At 37.6% G+C, this 17439-nt stretch overlaps 1 long non-coding RNA gene across 1 annotated transcript; it reads right to left on the bottom strand.

The window, feature by feature from the left end:
• Window positions 1–10852: 10852 nt before the first annotated feature.
• Window positions 10853–12429, bottom strand: LOC140561657 (uncharacterized). The gene is made up of 3 exons (XR_011980083.1): window positions 12400–12429; window positions 11097–11152; window positions 10853–10962 (listed from the first exon to the last, which is right to left on the bottom strand). It is a non-coding gene; the product is annotated as an uncharacterized lncRNA (long non-coding RNA).
• Between the last annotated feature and the right edge of the window lie 5010 nt (window positions 12430–17439).

Here is a 17439-nt window from a genome sequence, read left to right as displayed (position 1 = left end):
ATTTAAAAACAAATGAAATCAGTGGCACCTAAGGCTCATTAATGTGATCCATGGAGCTCCACCTCACAGCTTACAGGACTGAAAGATCTGCTGCTTACACCTTGGTGCCAGATGTCATAGGATTTATTATCACCACATTTATTACTACATAAAACTTCCAGAATTAGAATCAGGTGCTCCACGTCAGCTGCAGATGATGAAGATGGTTAGAGAGAATTTTTAGGGAGCGTGTCTTATTTAAACCTCAGATATGTAGTTTGGTTTGCTCTTAATTATTGACGTAAGTGGATTTAAAGAGGTCGTCAGAAAGAGGATTGTAGATGAATATGAGTCTGGAAAGAGTTATTACAATTACAATATTTCTGACAACAATGACGTAGTCAAGCTGATAATCACCAGTCTAGAGCTGTAGTTCAAGCTACACGACTTAACGACAGTGGACGCAAACATTTGGTGGAACTATGGTTTTGGGAAACACCTGTGTCACAACTGCATCATTCCAACTATGTAACTTTGTTTTGGGAAACACAGCCCTGGACGTTAACAATGAACAGGTTAACTTGATTAAGAACACTCACTTGATTTCTAATATCAAGTCCTGCATTAGCATATGACCATGAAGTGTGATCAAGTGATCATTATATGTCAGTAACAGCTTCCTTGTATAAAGACTCAGCAGTGTTTTGACTGCCAAACTGTGCTATAAGTAGGTAAACCCAACAGTTTAGTAAGTAGTCACAGTGAACTTGGTGCTTCTAGGTATAAGTATGTCAGACCGCTAATATCACTGCTTGTCACACCATTAGCATAAGCTAATGGTCATCTTTATATTCACAAACAATAATGGTAACATTTGAAGTTATGAACATTTAGACAATTAGGCTCACTTTAAGGTCTGTGTACAGATCTGTCTTTAGGATGCTTTGATAAGCTTGAGATGTATTCTCCTTTCACTATGAATGCTTTGTGACACCATTTACATACTGATCTCTGATCATCCGATTCTTCTTTGAAGGCTTTTTTTGTGCCCCTATTAGTTTTGGAGAAATAACAGTCTCACATATAAATTATGGCTACAGTAGTTTCAGTTTCTTTTGGTACCACAGAAAACAAGTGCTGTTATGTTTTTAGAATTTTGGTATGGACTTGGTAATCAAGTATCGGTTCTTATGACATCTCTAGTAGTCCCTTGTTTGTTAGCCTAATGGAGGTCAGGAGGAGCTGCCACTGTGGACAAATGCCCTACATTTCTGAGATCTTTCTCCTTTCTTGAAGATTGTTACCAGGATGTGGATTAAGACATTCTACAGCTTTAAATGTATATGGTTAGCCCTGGACCAGTGACAGTCACAGCCCATTCACCCAACCCTCCCTATTTGGTCTGACACCTTGTCCCTCTTGGTGTCTCAGGGCAAGCAAAATCATTGAACCTTCACCTTTAAGTAAACTGATGTGATTGTAGAAGCTTGACAGTGAATGCATGCAGAGCTGTGACAGGAAATACAGCAGTTTCCATTGCTCAGTGACTCACTACCTCGCCAGAGACAATGGTGGTATTCATCTGATCTGATGTAGGAAAGGAAAAGTGTAGTAGATATTGGAAGGTTCTGGCATGAGAACAAGAATTTCCCACTTTCCTTAAACATGACACAGCTTTTGGTATTTTTTTTACATATAAACACTTTACATCGACTCTGATTAATATTTGGAGACCTAGTGGTTAAGCTCAATGACACTAACTCTCCCCTAGTCACAACTGGCTGTGGCATCACACAGGGTTGTGTTGTGTCAGTTCTACTCTGCTATTTAGCCTGTACACCAGCTACTGTACAAAGATACAAAGTTTGCCAATCATCATTTACCTTATTTCTTAGTATATTAATCTTTCCATCAATATGAGAAAACAAAGAGTGGCTATATTTGCTCAGTAAAAGGGAGTTATGAGCCTATCATCAGAAGATTACAGGTTTGATCCCACTGATGCCTAACTGGAAATTGGTCTAACTTAAAAAATTCTGTTAAAAACTAATTGTTAAGGGTGTAGAATAAAGGCAGATCAGTCTCATTGATTCACTAGTCTAAAAGGAATTGGCCTTGCAGACCATTGGTTCCCAAACTTTATCATGCCAATACCAACTTGTAGAGGTAGTGTTTGTCTTGTGACCCACTAAAAAAATTGTGAAGTGAAATAAAGAACAGAAACATTTGAAATAGTTTCAATCTATTTTTACTTAGTACAATGTTTTTCCACTCAAAAGGACAATAACACACCATATTCCACACAAAAACACATATCATTAATACTACACAGATTTTGAAAAAGTGAGCCTGGATTAGCAGGCAGCAGTGCACTAATCACTCAGCCTAAAGGCCAGTGGTGTGTTGGCAGTCACTACAGATACACAGTGTTATTTTTCAATCCAGGGAGTTGGGTCAGTCAGCTAGTCAGTCACTCACTCATTAACTCACTCACTCACGTTTAGCAGTTTGGCATTGCTCTATGTTCAATTGTCTGTGGACACAGCAATACTCCAAATCTAGTAGAAAGCTTTCCCTGGACAGTAGAGGCAGTTACTTCAGCAAAAGCAGGATAAACTTTTTGTTAATACCCTTGATTTCAGAAGAAACTATGAATGAGCAAATGCCCCAATACTTGAAATATTAAGAAGGTCTTGGCTGTCATAGGAAATCAGTGCTGATTTGTAATTATTTCTTTATGTTTTTGCTTATTTCTGTACTGAGCTATAATTCCAGGTGTTGCACAGCTCCATATATGACTTTAGGATCCACACTTTTACAGTGTATCACAAAAGTGAGTACACCCCTCACATTTCTGCAGATATTTAAGTATACCTTTTCATGGAACAACACTGACAAAATGATACTTTGACACAATGAAAAGTAGTCTGTGTGCAGCTTATATAACAGTGTAAAATTATTCTTCCCTCAAAATAACTCAATATACAGCCATTAATGTCTAAACCACCAGCAACAAAAGTGAGTACACCCCTAAGAGACTACACCCCAAAATGTCTAAATTGAGCACTACTTGTCATTTTTCCTCCAAAATGTGACTTGTTAGTGTTACTAGGTCTCAGGTGTGCATAGGGAGCAGGTGTGTTCAATTTTGTAGTACAGCTCTCACACTCTCTCATACTGGACACTAAAAGTTTCAACATGGTACTTCATGGCAAAGAACTCTCTGAGGATCTTAAAAGATGGATTGTTGCGCTAGATGAAGATGGCCAAGGCTACAAGAAGATTGCCAACACCCTGAAACTGAGCTGCAGCACAGTGGCCAAGATCATCCAGCGTTTTAAAAGAACAGGGTCCACTCAAAACAGACCTCGCGTTGGTCGTCCAAAGAAGCGGAGTGCACATGCTCAGCCTCACATCCAACTGCTGTCTTTGAAAGATAGGCACAGAAGTGCTGTCAGCATTGCTGCAGAGATTGAAGAGGGGGGTCAGCCTGTCAGTGCTCAGACCATACGCCACACACTACATCAAATTGGTCTGCATGGCTGTCACCCCAGAAGGAAGCCTCTTCTGAAGTCTGTACACAAGAAAGCCCGCAAACAGTTTGCTGAAGACATGTCGACAAAGGACATGGATTTCTTGGACCATGTCCTATGGTCTGATGAGACCAAGATGAATTTGTTTGGTTCAGATGGTCTCAAGCATGTGTGGCGGCAATTAGGTGAGGAGTACAAAGACAAGTGTGTCATGCCTACAGTCAAGCATGGTGGTGGGAATGCCATGGTCTGGGGCTGCATGAGTGCAGCAGGTGTTGGGGAGTTACATTTCATTGAGGGACACATTAACTCCAATATGTACTGTAAAATACTGAAGCAGAGCATGACCTCCTTCCTCCGGAAACTGGGTGCAGGGCAATGTTCCAGCATGGTAATGACCCCAAACACACCTCTAAGACGACCACTGCTTTATTGAAGAGGCTGAGGGTAAAGGTGATGGACTGGCCAAGCATGTCTCCAGACCTAAATCCAATAGAACATCTTTGGGGCATCCTCAAGTGGAAGGTGGAGGAGCGCAAAGTCTCGAATATCCGGAGATGTCGTCATGGAGCTCCGTGATGTTGTCATGGAGGAGTGGAAAAGCATTCCAGTGGCAACCTGTGAAGCTCTGGTAAACTCCATGCCCAGGAGAGTTAAGGCAGTTCAGGAAAATAATGGTGGCCACACAAAATATTGACACTTAAGGAACTTTCACTAAGGGGTGTACTCACTTTTGTTGCTGGTGGTTTAGACATTAATGGCTGTATATTGAGTTATTTTGAGGGAAAAATACATTTACACTGTTATATAAGCTGCAAATAGACTACTTTTCATTGTGTCAAAGTATCATTTTGTCAGTTTTGGCCCATGAAAAGATATACTTAAATATCTGCAGAAATGTGAGGGGTGTGCTTACTTTTGTGATACACTGTATTTATTTATATCACAATTGCTGGTGTTGCACAGCTCCGTATATGACTGTGGTTTCCACATTGGTCCTCTTCTGTACAGATCTCCTCTGTTTGTTGTGAAAGGATAGAGCAGCGTAGTTTACTTCATCTGTCTTCTGTTCAATTAAAAGTCACATGTTAAATATTTTCGTCATTTATGCACTGTGCAAATATTTATTGTAAAAATGTACATATATATTCCACTTACATTTTCATCTACATCTTTCACTTCACCTGTTACACATGCATGAAAAATAGACAAATAAATAATGCAAAATAATACAAAATGCATAAAATGAAACTTTATTCAATTCAATTCAATTATAATGATCTGTTGCAGTTAGCAACTGGATACCAAATTAATGTCCAACCAATGGCCCTGACTATCAGATATTTGAAATGTATGCTTAAAAAGAGTAGCAGCTGAACAACCCACAGATAAACATTTTTTCCAGAATGAACTGTTCATTGACTTTGCCTGAACCATCAACACTATAGCATACAACATGTAAAGTCATAAATATAAAATATATTGAACAAGTCTAAAATTTCCTGGCATATTTTTACAAAAAACACATTTGTTGTTTATGCTTTTTTTACACAATTGTTCTTACCTGATCTTTTCTTTTTTATGACATAACAACAGAGCCCAATGATGAGCAACAGTGATGCTACATTAGTCGCTACTAATGCCACCACTAGATATTCAAACACTTGTATTTTTCCTAAAATCACAAGAGAAAATGATTTCAACTTAATGAAAGTACCATTGACCAAATGGATTAAGGGTCATATATTAAATAAAATAAATTTCATTAAATGAAAGAAAAACAACTTGTAGGCCAGAGGGTAAAAATCACATCCCACCCACCATCTTCATTGTCATTGTCCTTAACTTCTGTGAAAAAAAGAACATTGTATCAATAAAAAATGTAATAAAAAAAATTAAGTCAATCAAACAGGACTAAGAAACAAATACTAAACCAAAGATCCAGAATCTACAAAGGGTTTATTGGGTAACAATCACATTAATCTCCACTAACACTGACATAAGTGTGCCATAAACATAACATGAAAGATATTATATGTTGTTATGCACTGTAATTATATCTCATGTTCATTAATGTAACAGTATTACATGATATATTTCACAGTGTTTAATATCATGCCATTTTTTTCACGGGGTAATTTAAATGTTTGAACATTGTACAGGCTGCATTATACTGATCTGTCTTAACAAGAGTTATCGATAATGATAATATGACACTGTTACATCACTGGATAAAATCTGTCATGATGGCTGCCATGACATACAGTAGGGTACAGCTTTGTCAGTGTTAGGCAGCAAATAAAGTGTTAGGCAGCAAATAAAAGATGAAAATGGGCAATTACAAAGCATGCATGGGGAAAAAAAATGCATTTGCTTTGTGTTTTCAAATGCTAAAATAATCAGATACATCTCTCACTGTTTTATACTCACCATCTGTGTGTTCTTCAAATTCCAATCTACTCCCATTTCCAAAATAATACTCCCCAAAAATAGACGTCCCGCAAAAGTAAGTTGCGATGTCTGTTTGTTCCACTGATGAAAATGACAAATTAAATGTCTTTTTGTTCCATGTGGCTTTAATTCTGGGATGGTTTTCAAACTGTTCACACATTTTCACATCATTTGAAAATGTCTGAGCTGTAGCTACACACACTGGGATTTTGTCAAGAGTAATTTTGATCCAGAATAAATAAAAATGGGCGTCGGGCTGAATGTGGCACTCAAGACTGGTGGAGAGTCCAGGCTGTACTCTCACTGTTGAGTCCAGCTGTGAGACAAAATCATTACATCCACCTTCAAATGACAGAAAGCACAAATTCAGTGATCTATAAAATACCAACATATTCCATTAACTCTCTCTCTCTCTCTTTCTCTCTCTCTCTCTCTCTCTCTCTCTCTCTCTCTCTATATATATATATATATATATATATATATATATACAATTATGTTAAAGCTAGGTTCTAAAAGTGAATACTTACACTGGGTCACAACAATGACAAGAAAAGTTAGGTATAATAATCCAGTCATCCTCAGAGTCAAAGAAGATCCTCCCGTCTTCAAGTGGTTGCTCAGTTTGAGGGAAAGGGGGTGGGGTGGGGGATTGTCTATTTTACATGTAGCAACATGATTGGTCAGGTGGGTTATACTTTCAATACAAAGGAGATTATACAAATATGCATATACCTTTCAGACATAACAATAGCACCAGAGTGAAATGAAAAACACTGAGTGCAACAAAATAAACATCACACAAGAAATATTAAATAACACGAAGCAATGGTATTATACTAATTGGTAGAATGCAAGTGTATAAGTGACCCTGACATTGACATTAAAAGTAAAGCTGGAAAATATGCAGCTTATAAAGTGTATGAATAAAGTATATGGATAAAGGACCTTGAAATTACATAAAAACATAAAGTAACATATGCAGCTGATAAAAAATCTGGGCATTGTCAGTGCAAATATATGCAGTAATGCAAATTGCAGTGTATAGACTCTTAAAGTGACATGCGCATAATCAGTTCTTGATGATGCAGAACTGAGTTCAGAGTTTAGTATTGAGTTTGTATCAGTATCAGACTCTGTAGTCTTCTCCCTGATGGCAGTAGGCTAAAGAAGCTGTGTAGCGGGTGGTTAGGGTCCCCCGCCATGCAGAGGGCTTTTCGAGTGAGGCGGGTGCTGTGTAGGTCATGTAGGGAGGGGAAAGTGCCAACGATCTTCTCAGCAGCTCTTACGATGTGCTGGAGGATCTTGCGACAGGACGCGACGCAGTAGAAGGTTTGCGGAGGAAATAGAGGAGCTAGGGAGCAAGTGGGACCTCCTCAATATTAGGCATGTGGTACTAATGTTATGACTGATTGATGTATGTCGCACATACACTGGTTTTGGAGCAGTAATACTTAACATGACTTAACATTGAAATATTGAGGTGATATAAATAAACTAACCATTAAAACTGAAGAATTTTTTAGAAATGCATCTTCCATGTGAGGACAAAGTTAGGACACCTCCACATTTATCATTTTTTAAAATGCCTAGAATTAGAATCAGGTGCTCTACATCAGCTGCAGCTACATCAGCTACATCAGATTTTGAAGAGGCCTGTCTAAACCATTTATTTTAGTTTGCTCTTGATTATTGAAGTGAGTGGATCTTAATAGCTCTCTGAGGTTTTCAGAAAGATTGTAGATGAATAAGTCTGCAAATAGTTTTATTAAGACTGACATTATTTCTGACATTAGGACTACCATCTTTCAACTGCATATTTCATCATCGATGACATAGTCAAGCTTCTAGCCACCAGTCTAGAGCTGGACAACTTCATAAGAGTGGTTGTGAAACATTGTGGGAACTATGGTTTTGTAAAACACCTGTATCACAACTGCATCATTCCAGCTATGTAAGTTGTTTCTATAGTTAGCAACTATGCTTTTGGGAACATTGAAAATGACCTTAAATAAGACCACTCACTTAATTCCTAGTATCAAGTCCTGCATTAGTATATAACCATGAAGTGTGATTCAGCAGTGCTTTGACTGCCAAACTGCACTATAAGTAGGTAAACCCAACATGGTCAGAAGCGGTCAGAAGACCTGACCTGATGCACCTGGTGCTTCTAGGTATAAGTAAGTCAGACATGAGTTAAGAAAATCACAGGGGCTGCTGCAGACACAGTGTGCTAACATCACTGCTTATGAGCCATCACACAGTTAGCCTAAACAAGCTAATGGTTACCTTTCTGAACTTTATTCGCAATCTGGATGTTTGTCTTTAAGGTGCTTTGATCAGCTTCAGATGTTTCTTTCTTTCATTCTGAATGTTCTGTGACACTGTTTGCATACTGATCCCTGATCATTCGACTCAACTCTCAATTCTTATTCCTCTTACATGTGAAGACTGTACATTAAATTGCTTAGAAGGGCTTGGCTATTGATTTGTTTTTGCTCATTTATTTCTATCACAATTGCTGGTGGAGTGCACGTGCTCAGCACCACATCCAAATGCTGTCTTTGAAAGATAGGTGCATAAGTGCTATCAGCATTGCTGCAGAGATTGAAGAGGTGGGAGCCTGTCAGTGCTCAGACCATACGCCACACACTACATCAAATTTGTCTGCATGGCATTGGGCTGCATGGAATTCTGTACACAAGAAAGCCTGCAAACAGTTTGCTGAAGACATGTCAACAAAGGACATGGATTACTGGAACCATGTCCTATGGTCTGATGAGACCAAGATGAATTTGTTTGGTTCAGATGGTCTTAAGCATGTGTGGTGGCAATTAGGTGAGGAGTACAAAGATAAGTGTGTCATGCCTACAGTCAAGCATGGTGATGGGAATGCCATGGTCTGGGGCTGCATGAGTGCAGCAGGTGTTGGGGAGTTACATTTCATTGAGGGACACATTAACTCCAATATGTACTGTGAAATACTGAAGCAGAGCATGATCCCCTCCCTCCGGAAACTGGGTTGCAGGGCAGTGTTCCAGCATGACAATGACCCCAAACACACCTCTAAGACGACCACTGCTTTATTGAAGAGGCTGAGGGTAAAGGTGATGGACTGGCCAAGCATGTCTCCAGACCTAAATCCAATAGAACAGCTTTGGGGCATCCTCAAGCGGAAGGTGGATGAGCACAAAGTCTCGAATATCCGCCATCTCCGTGATGTCGTCATGGAGGAGTGGAAAAGCATTCCAGTGGCAACCTGTGAAGCTCTGGTAAACTCCATGCCCAGGAGAGTTAAGGCAGTTCTGGAAAATAATGGTGGCCACACAAAATATTGACACTTCAGGAACTTTCACTTTCACTTTTGTTGCCGATGGTTTAGACATTAATGGCTGTATATTGAGTTATTTTGAGGAAAGAATAAATTGACACTGTTATATAAGCTGCACACTACTTTTCATTATGTCAAAGTGTCATTTTGTCAGCGTTGTCCCATGAAAAGATATACTTAAACATCTGCAGAAATGTGAGGGGTGTACTCACTTTTGTGATACATATATATTGTATGCCCTTTTTTGCATTTGGCACTCTTTGTTATCATACCTCTAGCTGTGAACCTGGCTTTGTAATAGAGTGGAAAGTGTGGTAGGTGTTGGAAGTTTCTGGCAAGAGAACAAGATTTCCACCTTGCATTTTGGCCTGATACACCTGATACCTTCAAGGACTCTTTCCTAACAGCTTTGGTATTACCAAAGAACCATAACAACTTAAGGTACAGTTTGGATACTTATAGTAAATCGTTCTTAGTCAAGTTGAAAGGTTTTCAAATTGGTGGAAATACCTTTTTGTAGATGGTTCTATACTGCCTGTTGCCTTTGAGAGCCTGATCTGATTCTCCAGAAGGTGTTAACTAGCCAATAAAGGACTATGGAAACTGGGTTTTCTACTGCAGATGGTGCTAGACAGGGAATTTGCCAACATCTATGTTGGCTTTTTTTTCTTTCAGAGCGATTAATCAAACTGTACATCTGTGCTGGAGTGTTTCTGATTTCTTAAGAATTTTACAGATTCTTAAGTTGACCTAAAGAAGTCTTTGAGTGATGCCATTACTTGTTTTCTGGTCTCAGACAAAAATATAGTTTACAGTCCTAAAGTTTTCTGTTAGTCTATGTTGCTTCATGACCTAAGTCTGAACATGGACCTGGGATGTCTGGGTTTTGTATAAGATAAAATAGCTGAGCATTAATGTTGTTCAATTCATTAATTAATTGATCTAGCTCAATCGATCTGTGTCACGGCCCTTAATTTTAAAAAATAAAATAATAAAAAAAAACTATTGCCCAATATATTGCTTAAACGTTCCTTTTTAGCTTCTTGGCATATATTTGTTCATTAGAGTCTCCTTGACAGATTGACTTCTCAAGGAGTCACACTCACTGTGCCAAAAGAACTGAACACTAGGCAATGTGTGAATCTGAAGAGACACTGTCGATTATTGATTGAGCAAGACCTTTTGTTTTTGAACATGTTTGACTCATCCAACTCACTGACTCAAGTGAGTTTGAAGTGCTGACTTCTGCTACATACAAATTAAAATGTGTAGCTCAAAAGAACTAAGCCCACAGAGCACTCAGGTTAATATCAGACAACGGAATGACGAAATAATGCATATGACCCAGTAATTTCTTTCACTTTTTCATTTAATATATACTGAGGGGTAGATGCAGATGCAGTTTTAAGAATGTGGTAGCTGCATGTTATGACATTGCATGTTTAATGCAGAATGAATATTTGACATTTGACATTATTTATAAGAAGCTAACACATTAGCATGTAAGGTCTCGGCTTAAACACAGAATTAATGTTGGTCCCGTGTTCAGTTTAGACCAGTGACAGAGGAGTATATTACATTTGTGCTTGTGTCTTTATGTGTTTCTTGCCTCTTGGACTTTCTTGCCGGGAACTTAATTGCTGCATAACTCAGCTCCTCTCTCTCCACATTCTAAAAAAAGACAAAAACATTAATGCACTTAATGATAAACAATTCTACATGTTCTGCAGTTATGTATTTCAGCTGGAAAATGTTTCTAAATTATACTATTATTGATTCTAATCAATCTAATACTAATGAAATACCTGGTTTACTGAAGAGGTGGAAGGAGCCGATGCAGAACATGATCGCTCTGGCTGGCCTGTGAGATGAAATATTAGAACATCCTGAAATGATCACAGTAAAACTCCTTGCACTTAAATCTTGCTGCCGGCACTGAAAATGTAGTAATATTAGCTCTGGTCTCCACAGTGAATTGTGTCAAATTCAATTAACATGGACAGTTGTCTCTTAACAGAGGAAAATGAAAAAATTCTAATGGACCTGGCTTGTACATCACTCACTCGCTCACGTTTAGCAGGCTAAAAAGGTTTCTTCACAAGGGGGCACTGTGAATACTCAAATAGCTTATGGTGCTTCCCAATCAGTGATTAGAGATGGTGTTTTGTTTAGTTATTGCATTGGATTGTTTTTTTTAAATGGTTTAAAATGTGAAAGATAAAACAGTAAGTATATGCTCAAAAAATGGAATCAAGGATCACATATTATACTAGACATTTGGATTTCTTTGGATGGGTCTTTGTTTAATCAAGTATGAAACAGAGACTGTAGAGACTGATTCAACCACTGAAGTCATAAATAATCATGTGCAAATGTGGGCTTATTTTATCAGAATAGAATTTTCACAAATGTGCGACCCACCAAAACAATAAAAACAATGAAATATTAAACACTGTTTATTTGATGTACATATCATGATGCCATTTTTCCATTTCAGTTTTCTGGATATGTTTACATGATGTAGTCATATATACGCATGTGTCCCAACATTCCATCACAAGAGATGATAATGTATACTACATAACTGACAGTGTATGACAATGTATGATACACATCAAACTACTGATGCACATAATATATTAGGCACAGATACCAATAACTGTCATGTGCACACATATCCTAGACATACACAGAGTGTGGAAGATAACTGGGTACAAAATACAAAACTAACAAAATTAGTCTGCAACAAGTGTTTTAGCTCCAGAGCAATTAACAACTGTCAAAGGAAGTGAATGGGCTCATTATAATAATAATGTAAGTTTAGTTAAACCATGGCTTATAAATATATAAATAAATACATAATATAATGCACACTCCACTCCAAATATGTAATATTTCTGATAACATCAAAACCATCTGTTGAAGGTACATGTATAATTACAATATGATGCTGCCACTTTACCACTTTTATAGGTTTCAAGTACTTTTAGAAAGCACTAAAGTACTAAAGAAAGAGGAAGTTGCCACTAAATAAAATAACAGTTATTATTAATGTAACAAGTAATATCAAATGTTGAATGGAAAAAGCAAGAAAAAGCACTGACTTACCAGACCTGGCAGCATTCCTTTTCTTTGCTCTTGTGCACAACAGGACAGCAATTATAATCAAACATACCGCATTTGATGCTGCTAAGGCAAAGACTTTCCAGTACATTTCAGTGATTTCTGAATTTGGTCCTGAATTCAGAAATTACTTATTAGTAGTATTTGCTACTATATATACATATATACAAATACTTATATCACACATTTGTGATATTGCTCACCAGTAATTTCAAGCCTATTCCCTTCTCCAAACAGTATCTCTCCACATGCAGCAATAGCACAGTAGTAAGTTCCAGCATCAGAGAGGCTGAGGTTTCTCTTGGGGAGTTTATAGACACAGCTCTGTGTAGGAGAACCAGTACCAGAGCTTTTCTCACATTGATCATTGCTGTTTCCGTGAGTGTAAATGATTCCTGGATGAGATTCTCCTGATCTGTGTCTAAACCAGTACACACTGTGTTGTCCCACACATCTCTGGGTGAGCATGGTGCATTGCAGAGTCACAGAATCACCTGGATGAACTGAATCTTTCTTTTCAGTGTTCTTTGTTTGATTCAGTGTTATAAGTTTATTAATGTAATACTGGTAGTACTTTAAAGTTGGTCCTAAAGGATTGGAAAGAGTTAGACAAAAGCATAAAAAGTTGGAAAATGTATGCAGGGCAATAATATGCACAGACAAATACTATTACAGGAAAACACAAAAAAGTGTCATATTTTAAATGAGGTCCAAATTTTAAATATTACTACACTGTTAATGACAATTATATTTTAAGAATGTATTTATGATTTAGTTAAACAAGGTAAGCATATGTGTAACATTTCTAAATAAAAAAGTATATTTCTTGCAGATAAGACTTTTAAATACTGAACAATTTTCTTATTTACTACTTTACTTTCAAATTGGTCCTTTAAGTGTTCTTTAAGATTGCATTTTTATAGATTATGATTTTATACAAAATACTCTGATACTCTTTAGAATCCTTTTTGCTAATAATGTATTTAAGTTAAAATCAAGTTGGCATGGTACATTCAAATTAATTACTTTCTTTAACATGACAAAGGTAACTCAATATTTATGCATTTCAGTAAACTACAGTAATTATGTGTATGAAGTGGTATGTTGCAGATTGAAGATAACTAACCTTCATATTTGAGGAATATTCCATTACTGAAAACGACAAGGTCATAATCCCGTGCAGCACAGTAATAAATTCCAGTGTCAGCTTCCTTTGTATGTGTAATTGTCAAAGTAAATAGACTTCCTTTCTTATCTGTAGTAAATCGCTTATCATTCTTGAAGTCTCCATGAAGTACAGGAGTAGAACCAGAATAAAGAGTGATAATGCATGCAGGTGCTTCTCCAAGAGACTGTCTGAACCAGGAGAAGTAGTTTTCATGAATGTCTTCGATTTTACAGTCTAATGTTATATTAGTACCAGGAACAAATGTCTTTAGTGATTCAGATTGGATTACAGTGAGACAGGAGATAATACCTGATGAAACAAAACAGTTACTATATCTTTTTGAAAAATATTCATATTTTGTATTTTATACATGCAAATACAGTGTTAATTAGTTGCATTTATTAATGTAAAATCGCTTACCTGTCCTTAGAGATAGGGCAAATACTAGAATAAGTGTAATCATGTCTGAAGACTATATTTAACACAGACCACTCCTGACATACTGCTTGTAAGAAACATGTGAGTGAAACCTCAGAGTTTGGGGTGTCTTTTAAATGACAATTTAGGTGATGCTGGTCAAGCCTCATTGGCTGTTCTGGCTTCAATGGCAGGAGCTTTTCCTGCTCTCTTGCTTACTTTTTCTATTGAACATTTGATCCCAGCTCTTTATTTCTCATTACAGTACACCCAACAGCACACAGGCTTTATAGAAGCATATTAAAATGCTGGGAATGCTTTATCTTTATCTTGAAGTAATACATTTAAAACCATACTGAATTATACTGCAATACAGTTTACTTTAAATCTTGCAATAACTCTCTTGTGTGGAATTGTGCTAGAAGATCTTTCTCGATTTGTTTTTTTCTTTTTTTATTTAGTGATTCTCCTCTCGTCATGTCACTAAGCCATGAGTTTGTGTCTATATTAACTGGTGTAAAGTCCATGTGTGCCAACCAGTACATGCACAGCCATTCAGTGTCATCCTGCTGTGAATTTACATAAAGATCCAGCTTTGAAGTAGCCGGGTTGGAACAGTGTCATAGCAAAAAAATAGAAACAGGTCATCTCAATTCATAGCAGAGACAGAAATAAGACATAGGGAAAGGAAAAACATTGGGGGTAAGAGGGTCATTATAAACACAGGCAAATTCTTGCAGTGGGGAAAACTGGTCCAGAGGGTAGGCAGAGACAGGTTGTTGGCTTTACACCAGTCTGTTCATGACTGTACCTCCACGCTGTATTCTCATTATTCATGCTGATGAGACCCACCACAGTCATGCCATTAGTGAACCTGAGCTGTATTTTGTAGTACAGTCATGAGTCAGCAGAGTGAACAGCAGTTGGCTGAGCACACAGCTCAATCTACTAGAGATGGAGGTGCTATATATTCTTTGACATGACTGATTCAGGAAATCCAGAACCCATTCAAAAGAGAGGTGTTCAGATTCAGCAGTCTTGTTTTTTCTGTGTTGCTAAGGGAGATTAAAGAAAATTGAAGGTATCATTAAAATTTGTGGGAGGCATCACTGTCACAAGCAGGTGGAGACTGATAATGGCCTGAATGCTTTGCCACATGCGTCAGCAGTGTCCTAAAAATGTCATGGATTTTCTTTGCATAGATAAGCGTTGCCTCTTTGGAGGCCCGAGAAAGCTTGGCCCTTGCAGTTCTGATGCCTGCCATGTTCCTTAACTCAAAAGTCTTCTCAATGGTTCTCAGCAGTATATGCAACTATGCAGTCATCCATGGCTTCTGGTCAGGGTTGTGATGGATTTAAAGCAAGTCACTAATTCTGTATACTCCTCCAGATTGGTGAAGACACCAGAAGTCACAGCCTCACTAAACATGCCCCAGTCAGTGTGTTCAAAACAGTCCTGAAGAGCAAACTAAGCATCATAGAGATGTGGTTTGAGTAGTGACTAAAGTCTCTATTGTCCATCTAGGTGTGTTATACCATTCCGCATTGATGTAAACACACAGGCCCCCTCCTCTAGTCTACAAATAGGTTTTCCTATCTGCACAAAAGGAGCGCAGGATGTTGAGTGTTGAGCCTGGAATGGCATTTGTCATCCATGTCTCTGCAAAAATTTAAATATAGCAGTCTCTAAACTCTGGATGCTGGATAGCCCGCTAAATACAGGGGTAGTCCAGTTTATTCTTTGGGGAGCAAACGTTAGGATGGTAGAATGCAAATAGTAGGATGCCAAGCACTGGCACTGATAGCTCCCACTCTGTACAGCAAATCTGGAAGACACTCCTCCTTAATTACTTCACCTGGCATCACCTGGCACTTTCCACCACTACACCACAAGGCTGCTCATACGAAGATTTCCAGGAATATCATCACTGGTGGGTTCAGCATACATCTGATTCACTTCTTCATGCAAAAACACCAGTGTAAATAGTTCCCGTATAAGTTACCTATGTGTTATGTGTAATTTTCATAGAACACCACTGTGCTATGATAGTGAGGTAAAAGTAGCCCTGGTTTGTTAAAAATGGTTGTGACTGTTTAGATCTGGAAGGATGTTTACTAGTTTTTATAGACTAGAGTAGCCATTTTGTGTTCTAAACCACACTGTTTTGTATATAAAGATTTTGGCCAAGAATCTTCTGTAAACAAAAAAAAGTCAGTAATATATCATGTTAATGAGATTAATGTTTTATGAATTATTCCTTTGAATCAGTAATAGGCAATAAGTTGCAAATCATTTTTTGTCATTTTTTGTCAATTATCATAATTATAAATATTTGTCAGCCCTGCCCAGCCCTTTTATTTTTCAGTATAATAGGAAACTTTTAAGTAGGCTTTTTTTACCTAAACAAACACATTCTTGTGTCAGCTTTCAACTGTAATTATTGTGATGTGGTGTTGGAATTTCAACAGAAGTCATGAAGTGAAGAAGAGATCCTCAGTCAGCCTTAACTTCTTATATATAGACTCTAACACTGAACACACAAAAAGTGCTGGAAAAGATCATAGACTTCAGAATACAACAATTCCCCCATCTTCCACTTCTAAATAGCTTTAAATTGGTTATAAAATTGTTAAAAAGACTTCTTTTTGAACTGCACTGCCTTGTCACAGAACATAAAGTGGGCTGAAAACAACACACAGCAAAGACAGTATTTTCTGTGAATACACTATATGGATAAAAGTATTAAAACGCCTGCTCATTCATAGTTTCGTCCAAAATCAATGGTAATAAAAGGATAATTCTCCTACCTATTTCGGAGTAACTCTCTCTACAGTCCAGCCCCTGATGCTGCTCTACAGTATTAAACATGTAGTATTGTGGACTCCATACTGACTTTTATATTTAGTAGCATCTAAGCCTAACTTAGTGACTAAGGTACATTTTTGATCCTAGTGTATACAAACTAGCTAAAGGATTGTTTGACTTTTGTAAGTCATTCTGGATAAGAGTGTCTGCTAAATGCTTTAAATGTAAATGTAACTTAATATAGCTAAATGCATTTGTTGTCCACAAACATGTGGACATATAGTGTATTAACAAGGTTATGTTTCCCCCAGGAAATACTAGTCTATACAGTTTCTACAGGCTGTTTATATGTTTTTGCTGGCTTGATTAGAAAGGTGACTGTTCAGGTGTCACATTGTAGCAGTTTTTAATGAAACTGAAATGTAGTTTCTGAAATCTGGCTTTTGTGTCATGAAATTCTTGGATTTAAAACTACTGCTGTCCAGTCAGACTTTCTGCTGTGAGGCTAAACTCAACCACATACTTATGGTTGAGGTTAGGATGCTCTTGATAGTGGATCTGTAGAACTAAGACAAAACTGGTCGAGAGAGTTTTCTCAACTATTGCAGTAAGAAATTAGTGGAGATGGTAGTACT

Source organism: Salminus brasiliensis, chromosome 9 (assembly GCF_030463535.1).
Source record: "Salminus brasiliensis chromosome 9, fSalBra1.hap2, whole genome shotgun sequence".
In the NCBI taxonomy this organism is placed as follows: domain Eukaryota; kingdom Metazoa; phylum Chordata; class Actinopteri; order Characiformes; family Bryconidae; genus Salminus; species Salminus brasiliensis.
Note: the sequence above shows the minus strand (reverse complement) of the source record. Positions and strands in the feature narration are given on the sequence as shown.